General features: G+C 48.3%; 1 protein-coding gene and 1 non-coding gene across 2 annotated transcripts in view; both read right to left on the bottom strand.

The window, feature by feature from the left end:
- The window catches only part of GALNT14 (polypeptide N-acetylgalactosaminyltransferase 14), a 219,930-nt gene that overhangs the window by 57,594 nt on the left and 146,896 nt on the right, over nt 1-15,440 (bottom strand). The gene's annotated exons all lie outside the window — the stretch shown is intronic.
- On the bottom strand, nt 2,712-2,784 carry TRNAG-UCC. The gene has a single exon. It is a non-coding gene; the product is annotated as a tRNA-Gly (tRNA).

Genomic DNA, 15,440 nt, shown 5'->3' with positions numbered 1-15,440 from the left:
TTATGGAAGAAAAGAAGTGGTCATCAATTATAAACATTCAGGATTTCATTCTCGAGTGTAAAAGCAGGAGGGACTGACGGACAGGCAGACTCTAACTCTGAAGCAGAGAGGACAGTGTAATTACTGTTACTGATATGTCCAGAACTGACAATCCTCTGTGTCCAGAAGGCAAAATCTAGTGTCCCAGAGGGGAGGCTGAGAGCAGTTAGAGAAAGGGGAAAGGTCACGCAAGGACGCAGTGTGACACAGTGGAAATCAAACAGGCCTGAGGTGGGACACACTGGGCCAAGCCCTCATCACTTGGGAGCTGGAAAGCCACTGCTGTGATGAAATGATCCGCCTCAGGGAAGGTCTTCAAATGACCATTTAGTGATCCCTGCTCAGGTGCTGTCCTGAGCACCTGCATGTTTAATGCTCACAACAGCCCTATCAGGGTGGGGGGGTGGGGTGGAGAGGCACTGCATGGATTCGCTCAGGAGGAGACTGAGACGCAGAGAGATCAGGTAACTCACTGCAGCTGGTGAGCCCAGGCCTGCCGCACGTCCATGTCGCCAAGCCACCACCTCTCCGTGCCGCTGGCCGCCAGCTGTCCCTGCAGTGTACTCTGTGCCCTGCACACTGTGTGGACTGCTGGGCCCACATGCCATCACCACCCCAAGGCGCACTTTCGACCGAGCTCTAGAATCCCGCAGGGAGGGCCAGGTTGCCTGCCATTTCTGGGTAGCTACAGGAAGACCGGGACGCTGCCAACTGAGCTGCCACAGGAACATCCTAACAGAGGCTCCCTAACACCCAGATGGAGCCTGAAAAGGCAGGGGCAGGGAGACTTCAATGAGGCCCTGGGAGGCATGTGAACCTGAAACTCATGTACACCCATGGCGGATTCATGTCAATGTATGGCAAAACCAATACAGTATTGTAAAGTTAAAAAAAAATAATAATAATAAAAATAAAATAAAATAAAAAAATAAAAATTACTAAAAAAAAAAATGCTATGGTTTGTCCCTCCAGTTTCTGAAGGTCTAGCACTCACTCCACAGACCAGATCAGGCATATAAAACAGCTAGGTTCTCATCTCCACATGGGCCACTTGCCTGAACTCTAAGGTCACAAAGGCCAAGGGAACCAGGCATAAGATGGAAAGCGGGGGTGGGGCTAGTTTCCGGTCCCCAAGCGAGTGATGATCTAGATTCCCATGCAGCTGGTTGCAGCACAGCCTTCCCTTGCTCCCCACTTTCATCTCTGTCCCCCATGTCCTCCACATGAGCCCAGAAGAGGCCCCACGGGGACCACATCTCCTCCCCATTCCCCTGCCTCTAACACTCCCCCCAAACTGATGTGTGTGACAAAGCAAGGACAAAAGGGGAAGAGCTTTTGGCCCAATGACTCTTCCAGATAGTCAGCTTCCTCTGCACCAAGACCAAGAACACCTTCTCCATCCCCAGCTCAGTTCTATGCAAGAAAGTCCACTCTCAGCTAGGAGGAAAAGGAAGATGACCTAAACCTATGAAATGCCAAATCTGTGACTGGCCTCTAGGTTCCAACTTGACTGTTCGGAAGCGAAAAACACAAGCAGTCTAAAAAGTACGACAGCTGTAAAACCAGAAATTCCTTCTAATCTCATTTCATGGGCAACACTGATACACTGTAAGGCATGAAATTTTTATTTCATGTCAATTTCACTGGGATTTCACATGCAGATTAATTTGTTCATCCACATAAACATATACTGCTCTGACTCTTTGCCTCCACAGCCACTCTCACTTAGTGTTACAGAAATCCTGCATCTCATAAAAGACGCTTAAGATAACAGTGAGATCTGCAATTCCCTGACCCTGCCATGTTTTGAATTGCTGAGCACATAATTAAATTCTAGTGTCCTAGGAGGAGCAGGCAATGGCACCCCACTCCAGTACTCTTGCCTGGAAAATCCCACGGACGGAGGAGCCTGGTAGGCTGCAGTCCATGGGGTTGCTAAGAGTCAGACGCAACTGAGCGACTTCACTTTCACTTTTCACTTTTATGCATTGGAAAAGAAAATGGCAACCCACTCCAGTGTTCTTACCTGGAGAATCCCAGGGACGGGGGAGCCTGGTGGGCTGCTGTCTATGGGGTTGCACAGAGTCGGACACAACTGAAGCGACTTAGCAGCAGCAGCAGCAGTGTCCTGGGAAGGAGGTAAATGGGCCAGGGTGGGAAGTGAACTGCTTAGGAACTGGGCTGGGCTCTGGGCTGGGCAGCTGAAGGCCCCCAGCCCCTACCTCCTTGTGGACAGAACCTGGCGTCTTGCTTTTAAGGAACAGACTACAGTTAAAGTGATGGGATGTCACTTTTGTGATTAGGTTTCAAAAGATGGTGACTTCCCTCTTTTGGGCTAGTATGCTTTGCTGAAGCACGCTGCCATGATGGGGAGCCTCAAGTGGCAAGGAACTGAGAGTGGGCTTCTGGTCCATAGCCTGTGATGAAATGAATTCTGCCAACGACTATGTCAGTGAACTTGGAAAAGGGCCCCCCAACCCGAAACGTGCCCCAAGATGTGCTCTGAGATACCTGCATCCCCAGATGACACCTTGAACACAGCCTATTGAGAGACCCACCTTGGCCATGCCTGAATTCCTGAGCTACAGAAACTCTGAAATGATAAGCATTATTATTACTTTTTTTTTTTTGGCTGCACCTTATTATTTTTTTGGTGGCATGTGGGATCTTAGTTCCCTGACCAGGGATCGAACCCACGGCCCCTGCAGTGGAAGTGCAGAGTCTTAACCACTGGACCACCAGGGAAATTCCAGTAAGCATTATTTTAAGGCACTAAATTGTGTGGTAATTTGTTATGTAGCAACAGACAATTAATACGGGTACCCTTCAGTTCAGTTCAGTTCAGTTCAGTTGCTCAGTCGTGTCCGACTCTTTGCGACCCCATGAATCGCAGCACGCCAGGCCTCCCTGTCCATCACCAACTCCCAGAGTTCACTCAGACTCACGTCCATCGAGTCGGTGATGCCATCCAGCCATCTCATCCTCGGTCGTCCCCTTCTCCTCCTGCCCCCAATCCCTCCCAGCATCAGAGTCTTTTCCAATGAGTCAACTCTTCGCATGAGGTGGCCAAAGTACTGGAGTTTTAGCTTTAGCATCATTCCTTCCAAAGAAATCCCAGGGCTGATCTCCCTCAGAATGGACTGGTTGGATCTCCTTGCAGTCCAAGGGACTCTCAAGAGTCTTCTCCAACACCACAGTTCAAAAGCATCAATTCTTCGGCGCTCAGCCTTCTTCACAGTCCAACTCTCACATCCATACATGACCACAGGAAAAACCATAGCCTTGACTAGACGGACCTTAGCCGGCAAAGTAATGTCTCTGCTTTTGAATATGCTATCTAGATTGGTCATAACTTTTCTTCCAAGGAGTAAACGTCTTTTAATTTCATGGCTGCAGTCACCATCTGCAGTGATTTTGGAGCCCAAAAAAATAAAGTCTGACACTGTTTCCACTGTTTCCCCATCCATTTCCCATGAAGTGATGGGACCAGATGCCATGATCTTCGTTTTCTGAATGTTGAGCTTTAAGCCAACTTTTTCACTCTCCTCTTTCACTTTCATCAAGAGGCTTTTTAGCTCCTCTTCACTTTCTGCCATAAGGGTGGTGTCATCTGCATATCTGAGGTTATTGATATTTCTCCCGGCAATCTTGATTCCAGCTTGTGTTTCTTCCAGCCCAGCGTTTCTCATGATGTACTCTGCATATAAGTTAAATAAGCAGGGTGACAATATAAGCCTTGACGTACTCCTTTTCCTATTACCCTTAGCTCCTGAGAAACCAACTTCACCAGGGTTTCTCACTCCCTGAGGAGTCAAAGGTAAATCCCCTGGGGTACTTAGTGGAAGAGCTATGCAAAGGCATCACAATTCTCCCAGCATGGAACTCCAGAACCTCCACTGGACCCTTCATTCATGCTCTGCTGGCATCAGGATGTTGTTAGGTATGGATTCCTAGGGCCCCCGTATAGAGAGGGACGTTCTTAAGGGGAACCTGCGGGGCTGTTCCAATATTCATAGTTCTTTTGCTGTTGTTCAGTCGGTCAGTCGTGTCTGACTCTTTGCGACCCCACGCACTGAAGCACACCAGGCTTCCCTGTCCTTTACCATCTCCTGGAGCTTGCTCAAGCTGATGTCCATTGAGTCAGTTATGCCATCCAGCCATCTCATCCTCTATCGTCCCCTTCTCCTCCTCTATCGTCCCCTTCTCCTCCTGCCTTCGATATTTCCCAGCATCAGGGTCTTTTCTAATGAGTCGGCTCTTGGCTTTAGTTGGCCAATGTATTGCAGCTTCAGCATCAGTCCTCCCAATGAATATTTAGGATTGATTTCCTTTAGGATTGATTGGTTTGATCTCCTTGCAGACCAAAGGACTCTCAAGAGTCTTCTCCAGCACCACAGTTCAAAAGCATTGATTCTTCACTGCTCAGCTTTCTTTGTGGTCCAACTCTCACATCCATACATGGCTATTGGAAAAACTATAGCTTTGACTATATAGACCTTTGTCAGCAAAGTAATGTCTCTGCTTTTAAATACACTCTCTAGGTTTGTCATAGCTTTTCTTCCAAGGAGCAAGCATCTTTTAATTTCATGGCTGCAGTCTAATTTTAGCTCTTGAGGACTTCTTAATATGAATCACAATCCATGGAAAAATTGTTGCAGTGTCTCTCTTCTCACTTCTCCCATGGATGGTGCATAACTAGTAAGTACCCTTCCATGCACAGAGAAGTTAATGCATTTCCTACAATGATGTCAGAGGGCTTAAAGGCCCGATTCACTTGCAGAAGTTCAGTTAAGAAAGATTGACCTAGATGGCATCACAGACATCCCTCCATTCCAAGAACACAAGGCCATTTGGCAGAGCACTTGTTCTCAGGGTGGGCCTATTTAGGCCAATAAAAACATTCCCTTGTACCAACCATCACCTTGTTCTTGGTTGAATCTATCTCTCAGGCCAGTTCGAGGTCTGCAGTTCAATTCCCGCTCCTCAGAGGACCCTCTAGATTTCTTAGCCACCTACTTCCATTAGCACCAGGTTTATAAGAAAAACCTACATCTTGACAATTCTAGAGCACTTCCACTATCATTATTAACTGCAGGCTGTAAATCAACTGGTGATCTCATAAGTCAATTCTGCATTTTCCTGGTGATGTACTATAAGAATACCCCAAAGGGTCTTTGCTGACAAACTGGGAAGCTAACTGGGGGAGAGAGTCACCAGGATATAAAGGGCCACGTTGTCTGGAGGCCCCCAAAGGCTCGGTCTCTGCCTCCATTTTGCAGCCCAGAGTAGATGGAAGATCTTTCCCTCTTTGGCTCCATACAACCTCTGGACCGCTGCCGTACTGGATGGGAAAGGACCACAGAGCTCCTCTGGTGGTCAGTTCCTACACTGTCAGCTTCTGGACTGTATTTCTAAGAGAAGTCTATTCCTGCTCTGTGAATAAAGTCTGTGAGAGTTGGGACTTCTCTGGCGGTCCAGCGGTTAAGAATCTGTCTTCCATGCAGCAGATGCAGGTTCTATCCCTGGTCAGGGAACCAAGATCCCACATATCTTTGGGCAACTAAGCCTGCAAGCCACAACTACTGAACCTGTGCACTCTGGAGCCCACACTCCGCAAATAAAACCCGACACAGCCAAATAAATAAATATATATATTTTTAGAAAGTCTACAAGAGTCAGATAAGTTTGGTGCGTGAGAAATACTGGAAAACTATTCAAATACTTTTTTGGTGACTCATCCTTGTACACTGAGCCTTCCACTAGGCCCTGTTTACCAAGCTTTGACCTTGCCCTGTAATCCTTCACATATAATGGGAACTCCATATTTAAGGGATATACTGAACCACCTAACATCCTACCACACAGAATTTTGTAGGACACAGATTTTGAAACACACTGCTTCCAGCTCTCTTTTTTTTAAGATGTGTAAACTGAGGCCCAGAACAGTGAGTGAACTGACCCGCCAAGATCACGCTACTAGGTAGTGGCCAAGCTAAGATCTCCTAGTTCTTGCCTATTGAACTTACAGTTTCCTTAAAGCACTTAGGCTTGATTGGGGAGGGGGGGGGGGTCACAGGCGTGCTTTCAGATGGTTTACAGCAGCCCCAGTCCATACAGGGTTACTGGCCACTGCTTTCCAGTGCCCTTTATCAGCCTCTCCCCTCGAAACATTCCCACCAAACTCCCTATTATTTCTCTGTGTCACTCAATCTACACTTGATTTTAGCCAAAAGGCCAAGAAGCGATCCATGTTGCTAAATCTAACAGAAACTTTTCAGTCTTTATCTTGCTTGTCAACTCTGTAGTAGTTAACACTGAAGGTCACACACATCATTAAATGTTTGGTTCTTTGCCCTTGGCTTTGGTGAAATCACCCTAGCATGGCTCTCCTCTTCTTAAACTATTTCTTGGCTTGGTTTTCCTTTTCTTTCTCCCCTCTGAAATTCTGGTGTTCCCCTCCAAAATTCTCTCTTAAGCCATCCTCGTCTCAATCTTCCTTTTCTTTAGATTATTTTACTTGTTTCTAAGCCTTCAGTTTCCTATCTGTTTGCTAATGATCCCAACCCTAACCTTAACCTGATGAACATCTTCTTTTGAATGTTCCCATGTGATGACCTTTTCAGCTGCCCTCTGCCTCTCTCACCTTGTCCAAGTCTGCTGACCCTTCCATGTTTCCCAACTCACCACCTACCATGTGCCCAAATCCAAGAGATATTCTCAAATCCTGCCTCCACCTCCCCGACATCCAATCTCACTAAACCTAGTCCTATCAATCCTTCTTACTTATCTCCTGACCTGGCGGTTTCTCTCTATTCCCCTCATGTCTTTGCTGGATTATTGCCGCCACTTCCTAGCTGACTTTATCCCTATCCAATCTCTCCTGCATGCTGCAGCTAGAATGATCATTCCAAACTGTACATCTTTAACATGTTTCAACACTGCCCAAGTGCTCACAAAATAAAGTTGAAACTCCAAATCACCGCTTACCATCCTTGGTGACCTGGCACCACCTATGACTCCTCCCATCACATCCTCCAGTTTTCAGCCATGTTCTGTCTGACCTGCTCTTTCTCCCTCTGGACCTCTGAAGGTGCTGCCCCCCCCCCCCCATATGTCTGGAATGCATTCTGCTCTTTTCCCAGGCCTGGCTATTTTCTCCTCTTCTAATCCTGGCTTGGAAGGTACTTCCCCCGGAAGCCTTTCTAGACATCTAAGGCTTTTCTAATGTGCTCCCCTAGGACTCTGCACTCCCCCCATCGGTGCAGTTTATGATCAGGCATTGGGAACTACTTCTCTGTCTCCTTTGCTGATTGTTAGCTGCAGCGAAACCCAGGGCTCATTTGTAGTTCTAACTTCAGTACCTGGCACGGTGACTAAACACAGTAGACATATATAATAAACGTCTGAATAATGAGTGGGTGGGTGAGTGGGGGAGGAAGCAGGTGAAGCTTTCATGGGGTCAAAGCCAGAGGAAAAAATGTCCCTTGCCAAGTGACAGGTTACACCAGCTCAAGGAAGTTGCAGAACTGAAAGTTGGGTGAAGTGCCAAGGTGAGTCATGCAGAGGAGACCAAACAAGTCACCCAAACTGAGAATGGTACCATGTGGGGAAAACAGGGAGCCTCTGGCTCAGGCTGTCCAGGAAGACCTCTGGGATAGTCATCTTGTGTCTGTGGAGGTTCTGAGGCATTCTCTGTTACAGTGAAAATACTTAGCTGTTTTTAAAACGCTGGGATGTTCCCCTTGTTCAGTGAGTCCTGGGGATGAACAATGCTTCCTTACATGGGAGGGAAGAGACTGAATCCTATCCAGTAGGGCTGCCAGATGTTAGCTCGGATGCTCTCTTCTCCCAGACCTGCACTGTCCAATATGGTAGCCACCAGCCACATGTGGCTATTGAGCACTTGAGATAAATCAGAATGGAGATACACTGTAAGTGTGCAATACACACAAGATTTCCAATGCTGATACAGAACATAAGATATTTCATCAGTAATTTTTTGACATTGATTATATGTCAAAATGATACCCATGAATGGTGGTAATGGTGGTGGTTTAGTGGCTGTCATATCTGACTCTTTGCAACCTCATGGACTGTAGACCTTCAGGCTCCTCTGTCCATGGGATTTTCCAGGCAAGAACACTGGAGAGGGTTGCCATTTTCTTCTCCAGGTGATCAGGTTAAAATAATATATATTATTAAAACTAATTTCACTTAAAATTTTACTTTTTAAAATGTGACTATTAGAAAATTTTAAATTACCTACATGGCTTACATATATTTCTATTAGACAACATTTTCCTAGGTCATTACTAAAGCTTGTACCTAATGCAAGTTAAAATTTCAACATTAGTGTCAGACAATAGTTTCTAGATACTGGGTTCTTTCATGTGAGCAAAATAAAATTTTTAAAAATTATCAAGGCCATTATTAGGTTTGCACCATTTTCTTTTGCAGCAAAAATATACTTTAAAACTCTCATCATCTAGCATCATTGTTATTTCATCAAAGAAAGGGAGTTTAAATACTCAAAAGGCCGCAACCTCAGAATAATTAAAAGCACTATAAACTGTAAAACTAAATTCTGAGAAAATCTTCCTCAGCATCTCCTCCTTTCCCCAACTCTACAGATCAGATCTGCAGAGATATATCAAATGGCATCTGAAAGCATAGTTCAAGTATTTGTCCCACTAAACAACAATGCACCTATGTCCACCCTCCACAGACAGTGTGGACACTAAACACAGGAGACACGACATCAGCACACTTGCTCTGGAACCAACAGCCCCAGCTCTGTTTTTGGCGCTGCTGATATGAATGAGTTGGTATGGTTTTCCCAATCGCTAGCCCCAATTTGGGCTTCCCTGGTAGCTCAGCTGGTAAAGAATCTGCCTGCAATGCAGGAAATCCTGGTTCAATTCCTGAGTCCAGAAGATCCCTTGGAGATGGGACAGGCTAAGCACACCAGTATTCTTGGGCTTCCCTGATGGCTCAGATGGTAAAGAATCCACCTGCAATGCGGGAGACCTGGGTTCAATCCCTGAGTCGGGAAGATTCCCTGGAGGAGGGCATGGTAACCCACTCCAGTATTCTTGCCTGGAGAATCCCCATGGACAAAAGAGCCTGGCTGGCTACAGCCCGTGGGGTTGCAAAGAGTGGGACATGACTGAATGACTGAGCACAGCACAGCACAGCCGCACTTTATCTCCTCATGCACTGCTGCCACCCCAGCAATCACGTGCTACCTGGGCTCAAGACACACACCTGAGCTGCAGAATGCGGACACCTCTGGTCGCATTTAGACCTCCTAGAAATGACCACGGCTCCACTCTGCACCACTGTGTTTTCCTAGATAACTAATTTTGGTCTTTTGTTGGACAGCCCCTTTGAAGGGAGTGGAACACTGAGGTCTGGTGGAAACCACAGGGAAGTAGCTGCGCCTTTTTTCCGAGAAGATCGGCTGTTCTCAGGAAGCTGCAAAGAGGCTTCTCTTGGGATGCTGCCAGGCCCCATGTCAGTTGGTACCAAGCACCACCCAGATGGTAACCGGGTGCCCGCATATGTGCATGTGTGTGTGCAGGGGAGCATGTTCTCAAAAGACAAATGCAGAGTCTAGCCAGGACCCGGAAGTGTGGAGGTGGGCCAAGGCTTATTTTTGAAATGTTTCCTGAAAAAGATTCCTCAGTGTCTGAGACTAGGGCTTCTCCAAGTCTTATTTTAGTCCTGCTTGAATCACATTACACAGTAGTAATAATAGATAACAGTGACGGAACCCTGTATCTCAGGTATTCTTCCAAGAGCTTTAAATCTGCACAATCATTCCCTGAGGAAGTGCTCTGAGACCATCATGGGGAAGATTGTGAGGTCAGAGTCAGTAAGCAACCACATCTCAATGTCACACCAGATGGCCTGGCTCCCAACTCTGAGCTCTCACGCTCCACTAGAATGCCCCTTGATGGTCAGCCAGCTCACTCACTTGAAAACCTTTGGTTCATAATGACCTTTCTCTCTGTCTTTGCTCTTGAAGTCTGCATGCTGGAAGGTACTGAAAAGAAGGAAAATCACAAGTCTGGCTGTCCAGAAGGAAGGATGTCCCCACTTGATCTTCTCTGAGCTATTTCCTGGTATTTATCAGACCTTCCAGCTAAAGGATCAGAGAAGAGTCATTCCTTCCCTTTACCTGAAGGGGGAAATGTTCCTCTAACTGAAGCAGCTGAGGTAAGATAGCCTAGCGAAGACCCAGCACACAGAGATCTGGAATGATCTGCTTGAAGGCCAAGCATCCAACATCTCTTATTCTCCAGGAACTCACAGTGGTGGCCTTGTGGAAGGTCTGAGCTGAGGAGGTAAAAAGCCAAGACTTCTCATGCCTGCCCACACCCTTCTAGATGGTTGGTCCATCCCCAAGTTAGTCATGCACCAAATTTTACTTCCATCCCTTTATTCTCACTTCCATCTGCCTGAGCCTGGCCCACCCTCATGGTCTGTGGGACTGCAACAGCCTTCTGTCTGCACCTCATCTCATTCCTTCCCCCCAACCTTCCACATTAATCTTCCTAACATTCTGCTTCACATATCTAAGTCTCCCTACCTTTGGTAGTTACCTAAGCTAAACCTTGGCTGCATCCCAAAGCCCCCACCATTGTGTTAGCCCTGCCCAATAGCTCCCTCACCTGAGCCTTCTAGCCCGATAACCCAGTCCACTCCTTCTTGGTCATAACTGCACCATGATCTCCACATGCCTCCCCATCCAGCCACCATCCTTTCTACAGCTGCCTCAGTATAACATTTGTGCAATGCTCACCCTAGGTTAGCGCCTCCATTGCACTTTTCATGGACTCCCTGGCCTCCCTCCCACTCCTGCACAGCTGTGCCATCTTCCCCATGGGTAGTGGCCACGTTTCTACTGCTTGATGTTCCCATGGGCCAGATAGTCAACTGACTGCACTCACTTTCCTCCTCTCTAAACCCCAGATCATAGCAAAGTTGTTGTGAGGCTTAACTGAAAGGACATATATAAGGTGCCTACCACGTGTCAGGGGAATAGTTTGATCAATAAATGTTGGCTGATTATGGTCCTGGATTTATGTGCTAACACGGAGAATTCTTTGTTGAGTGAAGGTGGTTTTAAATTTCCTGTGATTTGATTTTCTCCCTCTGCTCTGAGGATTCATTCCCACGCCTGCACTTGCAAACCCTGATGTTTTCAGATCATTTGAGAATGAATCCAGTGGGGTGTTCTTTGAATCCATCAGTCATCAGTTGAGACTGATGAAGCATCTGAGTGCCACGTACTCTGGGGCTCTGGAGCGGGGTGCAAAGATAAGCCAGCATGCCTGCCCAGGTCGTTCAAGGAGGGGAGAAACTGGGGTAACGGGTGCTGCTCAGAGGTGAGCACAGGAGTGAGAGGTGCTGTCCTCTTGGCCTGAGGGGGCACAATGTCTCCCTGGAGAGGGGACCCCACCCACCCGGGTTCCTGAAAGGTGAGAGAGCATCCCGAGCAGAGAGGGCTGTGAAGATGAGAAGGTGAGAAGGCATGAACCCTCCTGCACAGTCAGGCAGCTGCAAGCCTGGGACTGGCTGTGGTGGGCGTGGCTTCAGGGGCGGAGTGAGCTGGCAGCAGGGCAGGGCTTTGCATGGGGCTGGATGCATCCGCCTCTGGGAAGCTGTCAGTGGAGGAGGCATGGACGGGTGTGGGACCACAGCCCAGTGGGAGGGCGGCTGGGGGCTGCTGCTGTCACCCAGGTAGAGGGGGCAGCAGTGAGCAGGGAGCAAAGTCAGAAGCCAAGAGGTATCCAGGAGGCAGACTCAACAAATCAAGGGTGGGCGAGGAGGGCAGACACCAAAGGATTTGGCTTGAGTCACAGGGTGGGCAGTGGGCTTGCCCTGAGACATGAAAGCAGGCTGGGTACTTGATGTCTTGAGAGGCAGGCTCAGCAAGGCTTGCAGCAAGGGGAAAAAAGGAAGTGTCTACGTAATCAATCAAGGAGGGACAGTGAGAAGCGGGAAAACCAGAGAACAGAGGTAAGGAGGCCTGATGGGGCTGGCTTCAGGGTCACTGGGAAGGTGAGGTCAGCGCAGGAGGTGAGAGCTGTTGGATATAATCTGCTTCAACCCAACGTAAGTGGCTCCTCTTACTGCGTCCAGGACACCCAGGACTCCGCAAGGGGCCTCTGCTGACTGTGCCCCTCGCCAGCCCAGATGGAAGCCCGGCTGCTACATGATTCCACAGGTCCCCCAGCAGAGCCCTTCCTCCATCATATCACATTCCTCAGTGAGTTTTCCTGGCACCCTGGGGCCCGGGGCTCATGTCACTTCATCCCACTGTCTGTCACCAGGACCACACGCGTGGCCTCCTTCCCACAGCTTCTCCCACCCACAGCTGTCATCTCCTCTCTGCTCTTTTCAGCTCTTGTCAAACACATTTTGTACTTCCTGGCCCCCAGCCCTGAAATCACTCCCTCTGCTGGCCTTGGCATCTATCCCTGGGATCTGAAGAGCGCAAATTTTATCAGACGCGGCATTGCGATTGCCTCATGGCTTGTCTCACGTTCTCATTTTCAAAGTAAGTCTGACATTCAGGCAAGTGAAGTGTTGGGTGCTGAGAGCCAAGGCTGAGGCAGGACGCTCTCTGCACAACTTCCCTGCCCCCGTCCCCTCCACCCCTGCCTACCTAGCTCTCGGAGAACACCATGGGGGGCAGGTGCCAAGCCAGGACCTCTCCAAACTTACCCGCATCACCCCTTTCTCCTGGTTTCAGTCACCCTCTCTACACCCACCTCCTGGGCCTGCTTTTGCCTACAGCTGTGGAGCAGTGAAAAGACCCCAGGGTCTGAGTGCTAATGCTGGTCCTCAGACTAATACCACTTTGACTGCTCATGACCACAGCTAACAGTCACTGCATGCTTACAAGGAGTTAAAGACCAGGCTCTGCGTTTGACATGGATGGATTTGCTTACCCCCACAGCAACCTGGGTACCATTATTATTCCCATTTTAAAGATGAGGAAACTGAGGCTTAGGAGTTGAGTAACTCACACCAGGATCAGCTGGTAAGTGGCAAAGATGCTCTTTCTGTAAGTTCACATGGTGAGGAAACCTACCTGCCACTTAGCCAACCAGTAGCCTTTCCCAGGCCTCTGTTTCATCCACTGAGAAATGACAATGGACCCTTCACCCAGAGGGTACTGAGGACATCAAGGGCAGGAGATGTGAGAGGGCTTAGGAAAGTCTTCTATAACTATAAGATGTGATTTTCCTTATCTGAGGGACTCACCACAAGGTTCAGCCGATCACTGAGAAATTGCGGCAGGTGTCCTGAGATCCCCTGGGCCTCATTGAGCCAGTCCTGCCAGCCTTGTTTCTCTCTGCATTAGGTGCATCACACCACAAGTGTTCTTCAAAGTATTAGTGGGTAATGGTAACTGCACATGCCAGCATCCTGGGTCTTAAAGGGAAAGAAGCCACATGTTCCAACTTCCTATACTTAGACTGAAAAACGTGGGCAGGACAGTTTGCAGTTTGCAGTCAAGTTGCCATCCATGTGACATGTCAACTCCAGGGGCAAACAGTTTTGTTGTCTTTGTGTTTAAGAGATCCTGAGATGTTCAGATAAGTGCAAAGAAGGTGTTAAACCAGCTTACATTTGGATCTCCAGATGGAAGGGAGTCTGGTCACCTCCACTGGGGGGAAGGCATGAGAGGGAGGGGGAGGCCATGCAAGGAAATGGCCATGGCAGCAAGTAAAAAGGACAGTTCTACGGATTCTGTGGGACCCTTGCCTCCTGCGTGTGAGAAGAAGGATTAATCCAGGGCTTTGAGGAGCAGGGAGGTGCTGCTGAGTCAGAGGGAGCCCTGCATCTGGAAATTGCCTCCAACCTGAGCCACTTCTGGGTCACTTCTGGCATGTACTGGCAGAGTGTATTCCACCAGCAGCAGAGCTAGAGGTCACCTTATTCATAATCTCTGAGCTACTTCTCATTTCTTGCGTGTGTGTGTGTGTGTGTTTGCACTCGGTTGTTCAGTCGTGTCCAACTCTTTGCAACCCCATGGACTGTAGCCTGCCAGGCTCCTCTGTCCATGGGATTTCCCAGGCAAGAATACTGGAGTGGGTTGCCATTTCCTTCTCCAAGGGATCTTCCTGATCCAGGGATCAAACCCATGTCTCCTACATCAACAGGCAGATTCACACTGCATCACCCGGGAAGCTCTCTTACTTCTTACAGGTGAAGAAACATACCCAGAGAGCTGAGGAGTTGGGAAGTAACTTAGACAAAACTCAGCTCTTCTCATGCTCAGTCCAGCTGTTTCCCCCATTTTATCACGCTGCCCAGATACAGGACAAAATGCCAGAAACTCATCAGAAGAGGAGGAGATGACTAAGGAAGGACTAAGAGTCAGGCTTCATGTTTGATTCCTGGGCAAAGAGCATAGCAAGATGAACAGGGGAGGGGCAAGACCCTTGATCAAGTATGCAAGTAGCTAATATGCTTAGGAAAAGGTACTCCACTTCACTGATTAGCAGGGAAAGGCAGACTTAAACCACAGTGATATACCACTGCTCAGGCTCTAGAAAGGCTAACATGAACGCTTCCTTAGATGTTTGACAATATCTAGAAAAGCTGCCAGGGACACACCCTACAGGAACCTATATGCCTGTTTGCCAGGAGTTAAATACAAGGTTACTCATGGGCGCTCTATCAGAATCTCACACTGGAAAATTCTAAATAAACATTAACAGTAGACTAGATATATAAATTGAAACACTTTCTCCAAAGGAATACTATACAGCAATGAGAATGAACAAACTGTCTTGCAAAATGTGACTGGAATTCACACATCTCTTCCACCTCACCTCCGAGTAAACTCCCAGTCTAAGACCCAACACCCTACCCTGAGGATGTCAGAGCCTCAGAGCCAAGATCCCACACTGCACTCCACCCCCTTGGGCGCACTCCTGATTCAGACTGAGCTTGGTCCCCCCACCAGCAGAGGCTCTCAGAATATTGTGCTGCCCAGGGATATGTTGCCTAGGGCATCTCTCAGGGTTGCTACGATGATAAGGTAGGGCCAGTGTGATAGTAAAAGTGGACCAATGTTTACTGAATCAACTAAATCAAGGGAATTAACTAAATCAACTGAATTAAGGGAAATCTGTCTGAAACTCACAGAGCAGGCCAGGATTGGGGGTAGAGGGTGAGGGAAGAGCCTGCAGGGGCAGCAGGCAAGAGACGTGGGACCAGAGTGGAAGGAATCCTGGCCCAGAGACGCCTGCCGTCTCAGCCTCTGTGGTCTTTCTTCCCCCGGACCCTGGCGAGAACCCCTTCCCGACCCTGTAGGTGATCCTCAGGGCAGCAGACACAGTTCTCCTGCTGAGATTCCAGGCAGTTGGGAAACTCCTCCC

The sequence above is a fragment of the Capra hircus genome, chromosome 11 (genome assembly GCF_001704415.2).
Source record: "Capra hircus breed San Clemente chromosome 11, ASM170441v1, whole genome shotgun sequence".
NCBI lineage: Eukaryota > Metazoa > Chordata > Mammalia > Artiodactyla > Bovidae > Capra > Capra hircus.
Note: the sequence above shows the minus strand (reverse complement) of the source record. Positions and strands in the feature narration are given on the sequence as shown.